This window comes from Pagrus major, chromosome 4 (genome assembly GCF_040436345.1).
Source record: "Pagrus major chromosome 4, Pma_NU_1.0".
NCBI classification, from domain to species: Eukaryota; Metazoa; Chordata; class Actinopteri; order Spariformes; family Sparidae; genus Pagrus; species Pagrus major.
Window position 1 is genome coordinate 15,482,448 of NC_133218.1, and position 16,807 is coordinate 15,499,254.

The 16,807-nt window shown below is 40.2% G+C and overlaps 2 long non-coding RNA genes and 1 other non-coding gene across 3 annotated transcripts in view; 2 read left to right on the plus strand and 1 right to left on the minus strand.

Moving 5' to 3' along the window:
- The first annotated feature begins 1,117 nt into the window (after nt 1-1,117).
- Nucleotides 1,118-5,364, plus strand: LOC140994468 (uncharacterized). The gene is made up of 5 exons (XR_012178737.1): nt 1,118-1,205; nt 2,545-2,677; nt 3,425-3,548; nt 4,286-4,368; nt 4,605-5,364. It is a non-coding gene; the product is annotated as an uncharacterized lncRNA (long non-coding RNA).
- Nucleotides 2,332-2,444, plus strand: LOC140995312 (small nucleolar RNA SNORD67). Its single transcript, XR_012178765.1, has one exon. It is a non-coding gene; the product is annotated as a small nucleolar RNA SNORD67 (small nucleolar RNA).
- LOC140994469 (uncharacterized) overlaps nt 5,311-16,807 on the minus strand; it is a 38,795-nt gene continuing 27,298 nt past the window's right edge. Inside the window, exon 2 of the long non-coding RNA XR_012178738.1 lies at nt 5,311-6,380. This is a non-coding gene — a long non-coding RNA (uncharacterized lncRNA). The remainder of the gene's footprint in view (nt 6,381-16,807) is intronic.

The window sequence follows — 16,807 nt, forward strand, 5'->3', positions numbered from 1 at the left end:
GCATCTTGCATCTTTTTTAGACACATAAACTTGCTAAAGGCCTCACTGCCCAAAAGCAAAAAAAAGGTCTGGAGTAAAAAGAACAAACTATGGCTCACTGAAGTCTTTTCAATCTGTGTAAATTAAGTTCACAAGAGTTTGAACCACAAAGAGTCGTAAAGTAGTGAGTCTGGTGAAATTGGAAGGGGAATCTGCATGTTTTCATAAAAATATTGATATTTGGTGCCAGTGTATTGATAATTGTATTGCAAGAGCAAACGATGCGATACAATGCTGTATTTATATTTTTGTCCTGCCCCTAATAATAAGAATACTAGTGTAGTGGCAACTGAAAACCAGTCACTTGTCTAGTGCAGATGAGAGTTGGTCAAAACATCAAGTTTGACACACTATTTCTTTTCTAGAAGATCTTCATTGCTTGCAAGCAAGAGTCACACATCAGCAGCACATAGATGATGACTGAAGAGAGGCAGTCTCTCCCCAGCTTTTATAATAACATACCAAGACAGACCAACACATACACAACTGTAACATAACAAGATTACATATGATCTCACTCCAGACAACATACTAATCATCTCCATATCCTCCTTAGGATACACTTATAACATCCTATACATGTCAACCTAAGGGCATCACATGTATGCACAGGAAAAGGCTTCATCAACCCCCTCCAGGATGAACTCCTTAATTGATTTCCTAATTGTTAGCTCTCACAACACATTATACCATATACAATACATCCATTCATAATCTGCAACCAGATGGCTGTCATTAGACAGAACACATGTCGGAAGCCCACAGACACAGGATTTCGCCCTGGACACACATAAATGTTGATACAGTATTTGTTGGGTTTCATATGCATGAGCAACATCAAAATAATAGAGGGACATTAGAGAATTTCCCTCACACAAGTCTTCAACCATAGCTTTTCAGGTCAGAAAACTAATTTTGTGGTAGATTTCTATATATCTTTTTGTTTCATTTGCTAAACAGACTTATGTGAAATCATATCACAACATGATTCCAGTGGAAACGGTAATTCAGAATTTTCAAAAATTGGCAAATTTTGTATTAAAATGTTCCTCTTTTTTTTTCTTTTCTCTCTAAGTTGGAGGAGATGTGGAATCTCAAGCTCCTCTCCTTCATCCAGCTGTTCTCGTTGCCAACTGAATTTGAGGTCAGCTGCATCCTTTCTCAAGGTCTGTTTCTGGATGTGCTCCTGTCGACCTATCTATTGGGAATTTATTTTCTCTCCTTTTACAAAATGAATGTACTTTTGTTTTTAATTAGTCAGCTACAGTGCTTTTGAGTGTCCCTGACTCGGTTATGCTTTCCATGTAACATCCACTACAAATTAGTAGTTAAAAATATCCGTAGTGTACCTCAATCTATTTTATTTGCCAATGCGCACATGTATCACCACACTGATTACTGAAATTACCTCCAAGACCGAAAACAGCAATGAAACTGTCATCAAAGTCGAAATGCTGAGTTGGAATTACTCCTTTTTGATCAAAGTAGTTCGGGTGCTGGTTCAGAGCCAGTGCCAACTCTTGGACCAGTTGTCCTGGCCGAGAGCCAGTTCTTAAGCTGTCGAAATGCAAAGAACTGGCCCCTTGGCCCGGAAAACTAGTTCCAGAGCGGCACAAAGACTTTGATCTAGAACAAAAACCGCTTAGGTCATGAGGTTGGAGTGAGGTTATCGTGACCAAGCAACAACTAAAACTACTGATTTTTTTTTAAAAACCAGGAGGTAGTGTAGCATGTGTAGCATGACACACATGACATCACAGCAGCACACACAGTGAACAATTACTGTTTACCTACTTATCACTTTTTATGTATTTTATTACTGTAACAACTCTATAGTTTCCATTTCCACTCCGTTGATCTGTGCTTGATATAAGTCTTTGCCAGCATGCAGTATGAGCCTACTCCTCCTGTATCATTTTAATTGTGGTGATCTGTTAAATCAGCTGCTGTAGTTGCTTGTGAAGTTCAGAGACCTGCCATACAAACATCCGTTTGCTTTGGGCGTCTGTGATTTCTCGAGGAAACATATCATGCATATCCTGTCAAAAATCCACCGAACACCACATATACAACCGTCAGTGGCAAAGAACAATAATGACTTTGTGGTGTTTGTTGTTTCATCTCAAAAGAGAAGTTACTTTTTAGTTCACTGCTGTAATTTGCAGGGTTTTTGGTTCTAAAACTGTAGCAGAAACAAACCGCAATGTGGTGACATGAATACACAAATTAAATGCCTTCATTATCCAAAACAAAGTCCCGCTAAACCTTAGTGATTTTAGAGAGCCACCGGGGTGTGACAGTGATGAGTTGCACTATTAGTCGGGCTGCTGATTGCAGTCGCACAGCGGACCTGTCCCGACAACCTGTGGTGACACCCATTGTGCACAGGGGCCATCTGAGTTACCCCACACCTGACAGAAAAACGGTGGCTTGCTGCCTAAATGTTTTCTCGTCATGTCCTGACTTACAATTCTGCTTTTTTTTGTTCTGCCCTTTCTTTCCCAGTCTGAAGACGGGAGACTTCAAGGATGTGGTTAAGCAGAATGTTCCAGTTATTGTGAACACAATGAACGGACTGTATCCTGCCCGCAAACACTTCCCCTTCATAATGGGTGGAAGAACTCAAAGCTGAGAGCTGGTGAGGACACACAACCCAATTCAGTCAACTTTTGTGTGTTTTATGGATGGATCTTTTCCCTTCCCAATTTGTCATCTTTAGCGGATTATCTTAATTAAAAAGTCACAGCTGGAAGCTCTAAACTCTTATCACTGCCTAAATTTTGAAGATGTCCCCACTAATTTGTGATGCTTGTGAAGTTATGCAGCTCTAATATTTCACACTTGTGAACCAGTTTTTTTTCTTATAAATTTATAACAACTGTTTTAATCCTAAAATAGTTCCTTGATGGCTATAAAGTAGTTTTTCAAAGTTGGTGCCCTCAGCACAATATGGTTTGGGCTTTGAGCCAACAGATTGTAGCATTTGTTAGCTGCGTTATGTGACCGAGACATGTGAAACCAAATGGCCTTCATTCAGAACAATCATGTTTTATGTGCTGGATGGCAGAAATGCTTGATCACCTCTGCCAAGCACATTAGTTTCCTCCTGTAATAATAACTTGATTCATTTCTATTCATCCAACAGCTTCCATGAGCAGGCAGTCGCTCTGTTGGTCACTAATGACCCAGTTAAAACTTAGGCCAGCTGTGATCAGTGGCCCACTTGATAGTTGGACTCTTGATGTTTTTTTTTTTTTTTAGAAAACAAACTGCCCAGGATGGCAGTTTTGTTTGTCCTGATTACTTCCTTAACTAAATAATTGGTTCTGCTTTTAAATTTCTCTTGTCCCCTTTGTGTCTTCTCTCTCTCCTTTTGTCCCTGCAGGCAGCCTCATGGCCAGAAAACTATAGCGGCAGGAGCAGAAGTTCAGCCTGGACCGTCCTTGATCCACAAGCTGCTGCAGTACAGCCTGAACTCACCGTACCCAATGCTGGAAAAGGTGTTTTTGGTATGCATGCTTGTACTAAAGTATTTTATAATGTCCTGAAACTTCATTTACATTTGAAAGAGAAAGTTCACCCCAAATTCTCCTCTCCTGCTGCGCTATTTATCCATCTTGATCGCTGTGGTCCTGAGTCGCAGAATTTTGAAGATATCGTGATCGTAGAGAAGTCTTATTCTCTTGAATAGGAACTAGATGGCATTTGGCTTGTGGTGCTCAAAGCAAAAAAAAAAAAAAAAAATGGATTTGATCTCATCAATCAGGATGGATAAATAGGGAAAATATGCATTTTTGATGGGGGGGTAAACTGTCTTTTTAACTATACTTGCTGTAGTTGGTACTGAACATTCTGATTTGCGTTATTGGGTTTAGAATTTGTAAAGGTTGAGTCAGATAAAACAAATGATTTTAGGCTCCCTTCTGTTTATATACTGATTGTTCTGACTCTGTTGTAAAGTGGCTCGTTGATCACTTAGAAACATCTGCAGGGCAGGAGGAACTTGCTCATCATGAAAAGATGCAGACTGAAAGAATTTATATTGGCGTATCCAGCTGAAAGTCATGATTACTAGAATATTGGAACAGATGGTCCCAGTGTACAAATTGAAAGGTTCCTAGAGTTCTGCAAGTTTCCTCTGATTTATGAAAAGCAATGACACTGGAAAGGCTACACGTAATGTCAAAATAGCCATCAGAGACTATTTCTTTCATCTGCCTCAGTGGTGACTTATTCTCTTCTGTAGGCTGACTGCTTCCTTCTGCCCATCATTGTGACCTGAATTTTCCTCTGTTAAGCTACAACATCAGCGTGCAGGTTCTCAAACAGGTGAGGGCATATTTTTATTTGAATCGGTTAAACGTGTTCTTATTTCAGGTGAAAAAAGGAAGATGCATCTTTTGCACAGAACAAAGTTGGAACATATGAATTGAGTATTGAGGCATAATTGTTGGAAAAGTTTAAATTGTGCAATATTGAGATTTTTTCCCCCTATTTCTACTCAGTCTTGTCTGTATGTTAATCTGAAGAAAGACTCATCTTTTTTTCCTGTTTTTTACCGGCAGATTGACAAGATTTTGGATCTCGCATGACCATCGTCTAAATTGGGAGATCTCAAGGCTCTAGCTGTGTTGTGGTTTTATTGCTAGTGGGCAACGTGGAGAATTCCAGTTTTGCTACATTTATCCTCAAATAAATTTTAGATTCATTGTCATCACATCAGAAAACATCGTCCATGCACACTGTAGTAAATATGCTTAAACTATATATTCACATGGCATCCAACTGTTCAGTAATCCTGTGAGTTAGAGCAATCATGTACATCACAGTAATGGCTTTTACTGAGTAATAGCTTGACTGTGTCTGGAGTTCTCTGCAGGGATTACAGTTTCTGTGATTGCCTTGCATCATCAGAGGCCACAGCTCATCTTAAATATCTGCATGTTCTCTGTGTTGTACTATTTCTTTCCAGCTAGCAGCGGGTTTGATGACAATGTTGGGGTCTGGGCAATATGACATAAAATGTATGTCATGGTAGTGTTATACGTAATTAATAATGAAAGCAACAAAACGCAAAGATTCTTTACAAGGTAGACTGCTAAAGGCTAAGGCTGTGCTGAATGTTAGAGCCAAGATCGATTTTTGGGTTATTGTGATTATATTTATGTTTTGACCACAGTGAAAATTAGGTTTTTGAAACGCTGAATGCCATTAAATATGGATTAAAGCAGAATATGTTACAAAAACATGTGAATTGTGAAAATGATTGTATTTTAAATTTTTAATAAAGTTTAAGACTTTACAACTTTCTGGAGTTTTTGCTGGTTCAGGGAATTATATTGGCAACACAAGCTCACTTCTCTCACAGGCCACCAATTATCCAAATCAAGCAAGTGACAGTAAATACTTAAACCAGCCATGTCTTGCATGTAGCTACATCAGGTTGTAGGTGACCAGCAGTTTATTGGATGTTTTGATCACATGGGTCAGAAACAACTGACCTCTGGAATATAATTTTACAAATGGTGTAATACTTAGTGTAGTCCTGCTGGTTGCCTACAACTTGATGTAGCTACACTTGGCTAATGTATTTACTGTCTATTGGTATGATCTAAAACAACTTCAATTGTGCATCTTCTAAACTTTTTAAACGACTGATTGTTTTCTGTTATTTCACTAAATGAAATTTTGCATGCATTTAAGACTCCAGCCATTTGTTTTTGATTTTGGCTGTGAAAGAAGCGTATTGTAATATTTTGATTTTGTGGAATTGCCACACTGTTTGTGATGGGTCTTTTCATCTGTAATCATGGTGACTTGCAGTAAAAGATTTGGATCAGAGGCTTACATTGGTGAGAAAAATGGCAAAACAAAAAGTACTGGGCAATTTTAAGATCTGCACGAACTTCAAGAGCAATGGCATGTTTAACTTTGCAAGTGTTGAAGTAACCTCATTTACATGATTATTCCCCATCTCTGCAGCACAGAAGCTAAAAGCAGTTCCAACAAGTTTGGACCTAATATTGTGAACAATCAGCAGACCAGGAACTGAAGGGAACAGACTAATAATGAAAGCAGTAGGTGCTTTTTGAGGCTTAGCACTGTGGTTATTCTGGAGGAACTGCTGCCTCCCAAACCAGTGAAATGAGCAACTGCAGCGTTTGAAATTATAACCTGCCGCTGCCTTCGACTGTCCAGTACGATTGTAACCACCAGGTGGCAGTTGAACATCAGTGGTTCCTCCAGTTTCAGCCTGTTGGCAGTTTGAGACAGATGCTTGTTGCCTGGTGCTCTCTCCCAATCACAGGTGTTATAAAGCAACACATTTCACCAGATTCATCCTGTTACAGAAACACACAAGCACACCAATAGCTCCTGCAGTTGAAAAATCTTGTTGGGTACAGCCACAACTGTGATGACAAACTTTAGCTTGCAGGCAAACTGACACAGAAATCTTTCATTCTGAAATAAAGGAATACAAATATATTCTCACATAGTTCAGAGATACTGCGGCCAAAGATTGTGTGCTAAAAAAATCAAATGCAAACATTTCCCCATGAATATCTTGTGGTACTCAAGATATAAGAATTCTGGATGAAATGAAAGGTCCTCCAGAAACAGTGACACATGCACTCACGAGAAGAAGCCATGTGACACGTCTTGATCTAAATGTGCAAGATGAAAAGTATACTCCACATTTATTTCCATACTTTGAATTATATATAGTTATAGTCAGACTTGCATAGAACATAATAGATGTAGAAAATATAACTTTATGTCTGTAGTGAATTTAGATCATTTGAGTTATGCTCAAGCACAGCAGTTGGGGTAGTGTAGACTCACATCGTCCTAGTCTATCGTGCCGCCTGTGTGATCATAAGTTGAATGATCCTTAGCTAGCTCAGGGTTTCTTCCACGTGTACTGCACCTGTCTCTTTCCTTTGTACCTTTTTCATTGGCTCTTCTCAATCAGAACTCTCAGCAGTATTTACTAGTAGTTTAGTACTGTGTGCTAAAGATCAAGCTCTGACTTCAGAGTGTGAATATTTCAATATGTGACAGTTTGGAGACATTTCGTTTGACCTCAAAGGTCTGAGCGCTCTGTTAGAGTTCACCTGTTCTGATCTGTGCGCTTACTTTCGCCCCAAAATATGGGATGAAAGATTTAATTCTGTTGGCGAAAAAAAATTCAAATGCCTCCAGTTCAGTGTAATAAATATTTAATTCTTTAGTATTTTTAATCTTTCTAACTGCGAGCAACACTGATGAAAAATATTCCACGTGCAACTTCACCACATTCTGCAAAGATCATTTTTATTCATGTGAAAGTCACTCAGTGAAGGGCACTCCGTGACTTCATTTGATGTAGAACAAGAGACAAATCAATTATTCATCTCGTTAATTGTGAACTGACATCAGATTTCTTTTCAGAGCGGCACCTCAAAGGTTGCATAGTCTCGTTTATGGCAGAGCGCTGTCATTAACTTTAGAGATCTTTGGGCACCACAAGAGTCATTTTTCAGCCAACGTTAATCCAGTTGTCGTTTTTCACCCGAACCCGTCAACATCAGCCGAGCTGTCTGTCAGGCTGTGTCACAGAGCTGAGCAATGCCCTCCTTCTGGGCACTTTTTACGTCAGATTGTACTAGACTACAGTTTGACACCAGTGCTGGAGCAACCGTACAGCAGCAGCTGTACAGAGCGTGCGCGTTGACAGGAGGAGGAGGTGATGTCAGCCATTGTGAAATGTTTTGTTCAATGATGTTTTCAGTCTTGTGAAGTCAGAGTAAAATTTGGGCTGTGATATGATGTGATGTATGATCTGCTCACTGAGGTGTTATCTTTCAGTTCTGCTCTGGCAGTCTGAAGATAGCCATCCGCCTGTGTTCCATCCTTCTGCACTTTCTTCTTCTTCCGCTGTAGTTGAGACAGCTGCTCTCATTCGCTTTGCAGTGTTTGATTTTCAGGGAGCATCGAACTCATCTTCAATTTCCATCATTTTTGTTTTCAAATCTTTGCAAAACATTTTATTGTTGGACAACGTTCTGAAAAGCATTTAGAATTGCAGTACAGCATTGGAAAAAATACTCTGGCTGAAGAAAAAAAAATACTAATGGCTGAAACTAGTGATTGTTTTCCTTTTTAATAAATCTGTTCTTTTTTTTTAATCATTAATTGATGAATTGCTTGGTCTATTAAAGACAGAAAACATCTGGGACATCTGGGAAACACTGTCCATCCACTTTGAGCGTGAGCACCAAGCATCAATGTAAACACAGTCCACCTCTCCTTGTCCCGCTGTAGTCCTATGCTGTTTCGGCCGGGAACATGGTCCACCTTTCGAGTGCAACACCTTGATCAAAGGTGTTGTGGTGGAGACAGGTCCCTGGCAAACATGTGGGCACAGTCTGATTTCCCATTGCTTGACCATCCCATTTGTCCCTCTGAGCATGGCTCTTATCCTAAATCTCTTCCTCCCTGGGGTAGTCCAGCTGGTTAGGTTGGATGGTCGAAAGACGCTGTGGGCCGTGACGGTCTCAAAGTCTGCTGCCCTTAATCCAAAACACCCATTTTCTTCTCCAGTGCTGATGACAGTATTTCTTCCACAGGCAATACACGTTTCAGCAATAAAGCTGAAAAAAAGGTTCAAAAACTCACATCACATTTAATTGAATTTGAACTTAACACATGACATTCACACATTTACTCCATGAGTGAAACCTTTGAAATGAGCAGAGGAATCTGACAGTTCAGTAGCTAAGAACACCCTGTGCTTGTTCACACTGTATTTTTTATATCGGCTGTTGGCAGAGTCGTTCATCTCTCTGAATATGTGCATTTAATGTCACCGTGGATGGACATTTAACAAGTTGAACATTCATAGTTGCTTTCACACATGCCCACGAGGGATTTAAAATAGGGCTTTTTTTCCTGCTGTCTCGTCTAATTCCCCACAGAAAACTGTGACTCAGGGCTGTGATTGACAGGAGTGCAGCGAGTGATCATAGAGGACTGATCAACTAGACTGTGTGACCGGAGGCAGCTCTTGTTTTGCTGTTAACTGAAGTCACCAGCGAGTCGAGGAACATCCAGCTTGCCACAGATGTTTCCTGAGTACTGGGGGGACAAAAATGTGTCCGACACCTGAGAGCGAGAGCGAGGATGGGGGCATCTCTTCAAAAGATAAATATGTTTGCAGCCTGAGGAAGCTGTCGTGCGAGCGTGCAGGTCCAGAGGGAGCTGCACCTTTCACGCTGCTCTGAACACACTCGTACAGGTTGCTGCGCAGATGTGAGCTGGCGATCAAAGGAAGGTTTCATATTAACAGCCAAAATAGCTTTTCTGCTAACCAGGTCATGTTGATTTGTTCAGCTCCTGAAAATGACCTATCAGGGAAGAAACCCCAGGGAGTAGCATACATGAATATGTAAACGTACTGGTCGCACGTTTCACCAACACCTTAATGGCAAAAGGCAGTTCGGTGTCAGTGATTCATAGTACAATCATAAAACCCTGTTAATGAAGAGCTACACGAAACATAATTGGTCCCAGTTGTGTTCTAAGGCAGAAACTGTGTTTGTGTAGAACTCTTCTCACAGCAGACAACAGACCGACCTGAGGAAACAACCTCTTTTTCCATGGAACAGCAAAGACGATTCACACACCTGCATAAAAACTAAATCCCTAACAGAATGCTGCCAGTTTGCCAATATACGTCGTAACAAAGCCCTGGTTGAACAGTTGTTCTCCGTCGTGAACAATGATCTGACAGAAATTCACAGCGACCAATCCAAGGAGAAAAGATATCAGTCTCTGTCCATTCAGTCCCTGCCCTACAATGTGACAAAAGTATACTTGACAAGCAAGCGTCGACTTAGCAGGCGAGCAAGTGTTTAGCAGTCAGAGCAGAAAATGCTTCCTCGTCAGGATGGTTTTCACTCGCACAGATACTGTTCTGTGCACCGGATCTTGCGTGTGTACCTGGTTTTCATGTACGCAGGTTATGAAACAAATTAAATGCCATACAGTGGACTATTGGCTTTGGCGGAGGTCTGTGCTCTCTGAGTGCCCTGATAGTTTGACAATATGTTCAGAATTCAATTTACAGCAGACTGTTATTTTAAGTCATTGCAGCATTGTGTAACACTGTGGCTTTAGATAAGGTGCAATTTCAAACTTTTCATTGCTGCTGAAAGCGTCTCCCCATAGTTTCACTCTGTATCAGTTGTAATACCTCTGTGGATGTGCAAATACCCGGGAGCCTCCTTCAAGAGTGCCTGTCCACCAACATTTCTCTATATACATAAATGTAACCATCTAACAAAATACAGACAAGAACAGATTGAAATTCTAGTGCACCTAAGGGTTCCTCACTGTTTCACACAATATCCCTGTGTGTCTTATTCGTATCTGCACTGGAACAATGACTGGCACAAAAAAGGAAGGAAGTACATAGAAATGCAGAGATGAATTTAATCAAAAAACTTGTTTTGTTCTGCGCAGAAGTGTGACTGATGCAATGATAAATCACTCCTGTGCTTTTTTTTTTTTCCTCACTCAACCAAGTTGGTTGCTTCTTCTCTTCTCTAATTGAAAAGCAGAGTGGTTTCTCATGTAGAGAGATATATTTACAGGGTAAGACCGGAGGATTCTCTGACTGCTGTTTATCTGAATATGAGTCATCATAAGGTTAAGTGGAAAACCGTTAAAAGCGGAAATCTGTTTATAATAATTAGGAACAGCTTTTGCCTTTTGGCTAAAGTTCTGTTTGACTTATAAAAGCAGCGTGCAGCACATTTGTATCTAGCTTCGTGCCAGTGTAGGTGTTCAAAAAACCACAAGGGAGCACGCAAATGAGTAGCGTGCATTTGTTTATTTCACCCCCGGAAAATGCATCTGAAATAGGCTAGTGTTGAATAGACTTTGTTCTGCGGTAATTCTGGTTCAAAGACACGCCATTTATTTTAATAAAGCTCATGTCTTTGGGCAAATCAAAGTGATGAGTGCATATTCTGATATCGTAGAGAAGGCTTTCAGAAATATTGCAACACCTCTCTGCTCTGAAATCATGTCATGCTGGGTGCATTTCTATGGCAAGATCTGTCAAAGAATGTTTTCCCCCCTAAGATTTTCATATTTATGTGGAGCTCATGAATACATCATGACTTCTCTGTATCCTGTGCACCCGTGGAGGCAGACAGGTGATAGAGGAGGCGGGAGGGGTGACTACATGTTTGCTGTCGAAATAGCGTAGCGTTTTCTACGTGAACGTATGCACCAAAAACCTCCAGAAAGTGTACGGAGGACTGATTTAAAAACAGATGATTATTCTCTCTCTGAAGAGCTCATAACCTTCATCTTCACTTTTTCACAGTCAGTCCCACTTATCCAAGTCAGAACGGGAAGATGAACTTCTTTTCACAAGCCATCAGAAAGAGAGCAGGAACTTGTCAGATTAAATATGCAACAGGCTGCATGTAGGAGACATACAGCTACCAAAATATTTCAGAGGAATTTCTAATCAGTTCAAATTTTTGCCTTTGGTATCTGTGTGTGTCTGCCAGTGAGCCGAGCAGTGTGCCCACTTGACCTAGAATTCAAGGATTTCTTTTGAGTGTATGTAGAGAGATATCTGCACGTTAGATGACTTGCAGATCCAAAGCAGTGCTCAACAGACAGGGCGATGAGATACAAGAATTTAGAGGACCTGAGATTCTCGCATCTGAGCATTTCTAGCAAATGTGTAGAAGTGGTGGGCGTTTGAGATGACCTGGGAAATTAGAGCATGAGCAGAAAAGACTCTGGAGACTAGTTCATTGGGGCAAATGTGGGTAGCTCAGGAACCTGGGAGACTTTCCATTTGGTTCACTGTAATTCAAATCACATTATTACAAACCAGCAAGGCTGCCAAACGGCCGACCGCAGTTCAAGTCACACCAGTTGATATTTGTAAGGACACCTGGGGATATTTCCAGCCGTTTCTGTGGTGACCAAAACCGGCTATTTTTCACGGGAAGTCGGACCATCTCCATCTCCACAAAACAGGTATTTTAAGACCAAACCATGATTTTTTTCTTTCCCTAACCAAGTGTTTTTGTGCCTTAACCTAAGCAGAGCATAAGTACAGCAAACTGACACACAGTTCACACCGAACGAGGCCAGCATTGCCTGTTTACAAAGCTTGGAATCTGAATAATAATCGACAGAAGATAAGTAAGATTGATCTGCAACATAAGTGGTTACTTTGTGCAGAGACAATAAATTATTATAGATTTCACCTTCAAACTATTTCAGTAGCTGATAAAGTTACATTGGAAGGTGGAACCATTTCGCCCAAACCTTAGAATGATGCGATTTTTCATTGTTACGGGGGAAACCGACTGTGAGGCCACATGACTCAGTCATGATATTGTTGTGCAGCTTGTAGCGTGGCTGACCTATGATCCTCTGGCGTATGTATCACAAGGAGAGCAGAAGAAGAAAGCAGCTAAATCGCTCAGTGTTGTCACTGGAGATTTGGATGCTGAATAGATGTGAGCTTCAGTCAGATCTGTGCTGACATTAACCTTCCCTGCTGTCCCCTCGACTCCTCAGAGGTCCGTCCATGATGGATGACCTCTCCCTCACACACACACACACACACACACACACACACACACACAAAACAGACACAGCTCTCCCTGCCCATGCCCATTAAGAGCATATCCTTATAAACGGATTAGGAGGCCGGTAATGGAAACTCGGGGAACTTGGTCCCATAATCTCCTGCTTGATACCTTTTGCTCTGATCAATCTTTGTTTCGGTGCCTCAGAGGTAGTTGAGAAATGTCATTGGCCTGGGTTTGAGAGGTGAGTGTGTGAATGTGTGTGGCTGGGGGTATTCAATGTCAGATGTCAGATTCATTTATCTAACTTGTTTGGCGCAGATTCATATTGTGCATTGGCTTGGGGTGTCGAGAGGAGCCATTAGTTATTATCTGTGAAGGGTGTTGCATCTATGATTTATTCGGCGCTGCAGCAGAGATTGTGCTGCTACATTATACCATCGTTATGGCTTCAAGCGTGACCCAAATTTCCTCTGCCCCTCTTAACTCACCCTATCCTCTCCTCCTTCTGCTGAGGTGTCTGAAACCAGATGGAGAGCAGACCATACGGTGTGACCATAGCTTATTATCAGCCTCAGCTGGACTGTGCCACCAGAGCAGAGGGAGACGGGGAGAGAAAAGGAGAGACAGAGGAAGAAAAGGGACATTTGTGGAAACTTTATATAAAATGCACAGTTTGTCTGCCAGTTAGCAGTTACATTGAATACTTTTAAAGAAAGAAAATAACACCACACTTTGACACATCAGACTGCAACGTTTCAATAGAGAGATTGACATTAATGGGCTATTATTAGGGTTTTTCAAAACAGCTGCTGTCAGTCAGCATGCTTATATACATTTGTGCCATTTTGCTCCTCATCTGAAATAACATGTTTTAAAGACAAAAGTACTCTCTAACAGGCACCTGTAGGATGCATGATGGGTGAGAAATTACAGGAAAAAAACTAAATGAAGTGGCTTAGTATGCAATTGGACCACCACGAGCCACCAGAACAGCCTCAATGCCCAAGTCTGTGGAATTCTATTGGAGCGATGAACACCATTCCTTCAAACTATATTCCCTCATTTTGTATTCAACTCTAATTAACTAGGCAAAACTTTCTATACTAAAGGCAAAACTGTGCCTTAAAAAAAAGCACATTTGTGAACACTTTGCACTTTGCAAAAGCCTAAACAGGCCCTGTCCCTGTTTAGGCTTTTAAGGGATAAAACACATAATTAAACACTCTTATACAACCACAGAGACGAAGAACAAAACAAACAGACAAACAATCACAGAAGATAGTCATTGAAGCAACAATGACAATTATGTACAATGACTGAAAACAGCGATTAAGAACAACAAGAGGGGAAAGTAGCTATGGCTACAAGACATATATACACTGCATTGAAAGCATTTCCTTGAAAACAACAATAAAATAAAGGTAAGTAAGAAATATCTCATTGAGATCAAAATCACTTTTTAGAGGAGAGAGTCGAGTGCGGCAGATAGAAAGAAAACCAGACATGAGGGGCAAGTGAAGACATTTTTTTTTTCTGATTAAAATAGTTTTCTCTCCTGTGTTTATGATTATTATTTTTTTTTGCCAGGATAATATTTCTAAGTTCCTTATTTTTTTTCCATCTGTGAAAACATTTAATGTGTTTATAGAGTTAAACTGTGAAAAAAAGTGTGAAAATGAGTAAAAGATTTTTGAGGAGAATTTTGTGTCAATGTGTGAAACAAAGTGAAAACAATATGGAGAAAAATATATTTTTTTCAGGAGAATTTTGTTTCCTTTTCATATATGTAAAAGCCGTCGTCTTACATAGCGATCTAAAGTCAAAGATGTTCAACTGGATCAAGATCTGGTGACTGTAAAGGTATTTTATCCATTTTTTACACTCAAACCATTCAGTGAGCCCTGGTGCGTGGAAGCATCTGCATTTGATATGTTTCTCCACTTTTTTATTCAGGTGTTCTTTGTCTTTAATCAATCTCAGATGATCACCCAGTATGAGAAACTGCAAACTGACATGGACTTAATGCAAAGCTTCATGCAAACTTTAAATATAGAATATATTAAGTAAAAGTCCAGCCAGTCAGTTGCGCTGTTGGATTCAGCCGAGTTATTTGCGAGTAGCCGTTAATGAGTAATGAAGGAAATTAAAGGGTTATTCAAGAGAAGGCAGTAAATATTAGCTGCGCTTAATTAGTAGTTACACTTCCCCTCATTCACTTGATCTCAGCCCTTGGTATTAAATAACACCACTTGGAGAAAAGGGAAAGTTCTCCCTTTAAGAAGCCTCACATCCCACTAACCTGAAGTTTGTGTTTTAATAAATACTTCAATAATTAAATCAGTTAAATGTTAACATACAATAGACTACAACTGTATTGTATGCAGGTTATTTATGCTCGTGTTATATGCTATGCTAATGTTACACTGCACCACATTCCAGTTGTGATGCTTATCTGACATCTCAACATGGCCTGTTGGTTTATTTCTCTCTCTGATCACTGCTCTGTCCTTGCTGTCTCAAGGTGAGTCATGACACAAACAGCTGCAGTGGGAGCCTCCAGCTCAATCATCTTGCAGGTGACACTTTCCAGATGTCACCAGCACGATGACATTAGCATTTTCTGTCAATTAAAGCTATCTTAATTTGAAAGAACTAACGTTTACTGAAGAGCAGCCACATGTGGTAATTATGGGATAAATGCACGTTATATTTCTCAATATTCTCTTGAGGCACTTGCTTTAATAATGTCATCAGTAGGCAACCTGACTACTATTCATGTTCTGCTGTTTATTAGCAATTAAAAATGTCAGACACACACTGCTCTGTGCACCAGACAACATGTCTTTATAAACCTGATAGTGTTTCAAGATAGCGTTTCATCCATTCCAATTACTGTGGGTCACCCGGCTCATATGTCACCATGTCATCTTTTGGTTTCTGGTCAATGTACAAGTTGTGAGTGGTATCCCATTTCACAGATGAGTTGTTTAAACATGACACCCAGCTTCTCTTTAGCAACTGAAGACTGGGGTTGGCTTGTAAGGGAGGGCTTAAGAGGAAGAGTTGGTACAGAGAACGACAGACTGACTGCCTGTAATATTGCTTAAAAAATCAGTGGTTTATTATACCGATGACAATATACTGACAACACTGTTCTAACTAAATTAATCTATTCACTGTAGGGTTACTGAAATGTTTCAGAATGTTTTTACAATGAGCTGAATAAGCACAAAAAAATCCCTTACTACATTGGGAAGTATGTGGGTGCACTATCATGATATAACCATCAATTAGTAGAAGACTGAGTCTATTATTTTCTAGCCTAAAGTATAGATTAAATTAATAGGCGCGTGAACCTACTCTTATATCTTGAGCTATAATTAAAACTGCAGCCATAAGGTCTGTCTGCAGCAACAGATGACTGTCGGGCCAAATAAACTGTACAAAAATCACAGACTCAACAATAAAATTTCGATCTTTACTAGGGACTACTCATCAGAATGACAAATATATAGAAAAATACTGTGTACCAAAAGAAAAGTCAGAGTTCAAGGCGTTGATCACCTGCACATGACGAATAAATTCAAGTAAACTACAGACAGAAGATCCAGGATTTATTTAAGGTAATGGTGTGAATGCCTTTGTATTACGTGCTTATCTCTATAAACACGTTTAAACCGGCATTGACAGATCTTCATTTCTAGGCAATACAACATGCTGTGAACACAACATTGACATTATCTAGTGTATAGATGATAGTCGTTAGTGAATGTGTTAGCAATAGGAGGTATATTTACACATTCAGCAAACACTGAACAATGGAGTTGAGGGTGAAGTGTTCGGGCTACATGAAGTGGCTTTGTAGGCTTCAAACCGAGGGTTAGGAGACTCCGTCATTTTTATAACAAGCATAAAACAATCGCTACAAGTGTGCTGATGTCTCGGTAGCTAGTTAGCTAGCTAGCTACCTAAGGTAACATTGTTATTGCTGATTTGTAATAGTCCCGCTTTTTGATCTATTTCAATGTTGCGTTCCCCCCTTTTGATAGCATGCTGTCCAGCAGTGAAGTTGCTGAACTTGGCACCGCTCCTCTATCATCAGCACAGACTGGCAGGGTAGGAGGACAGCTGTTTAATGTTAGCCTATTAAGCACCGCTAG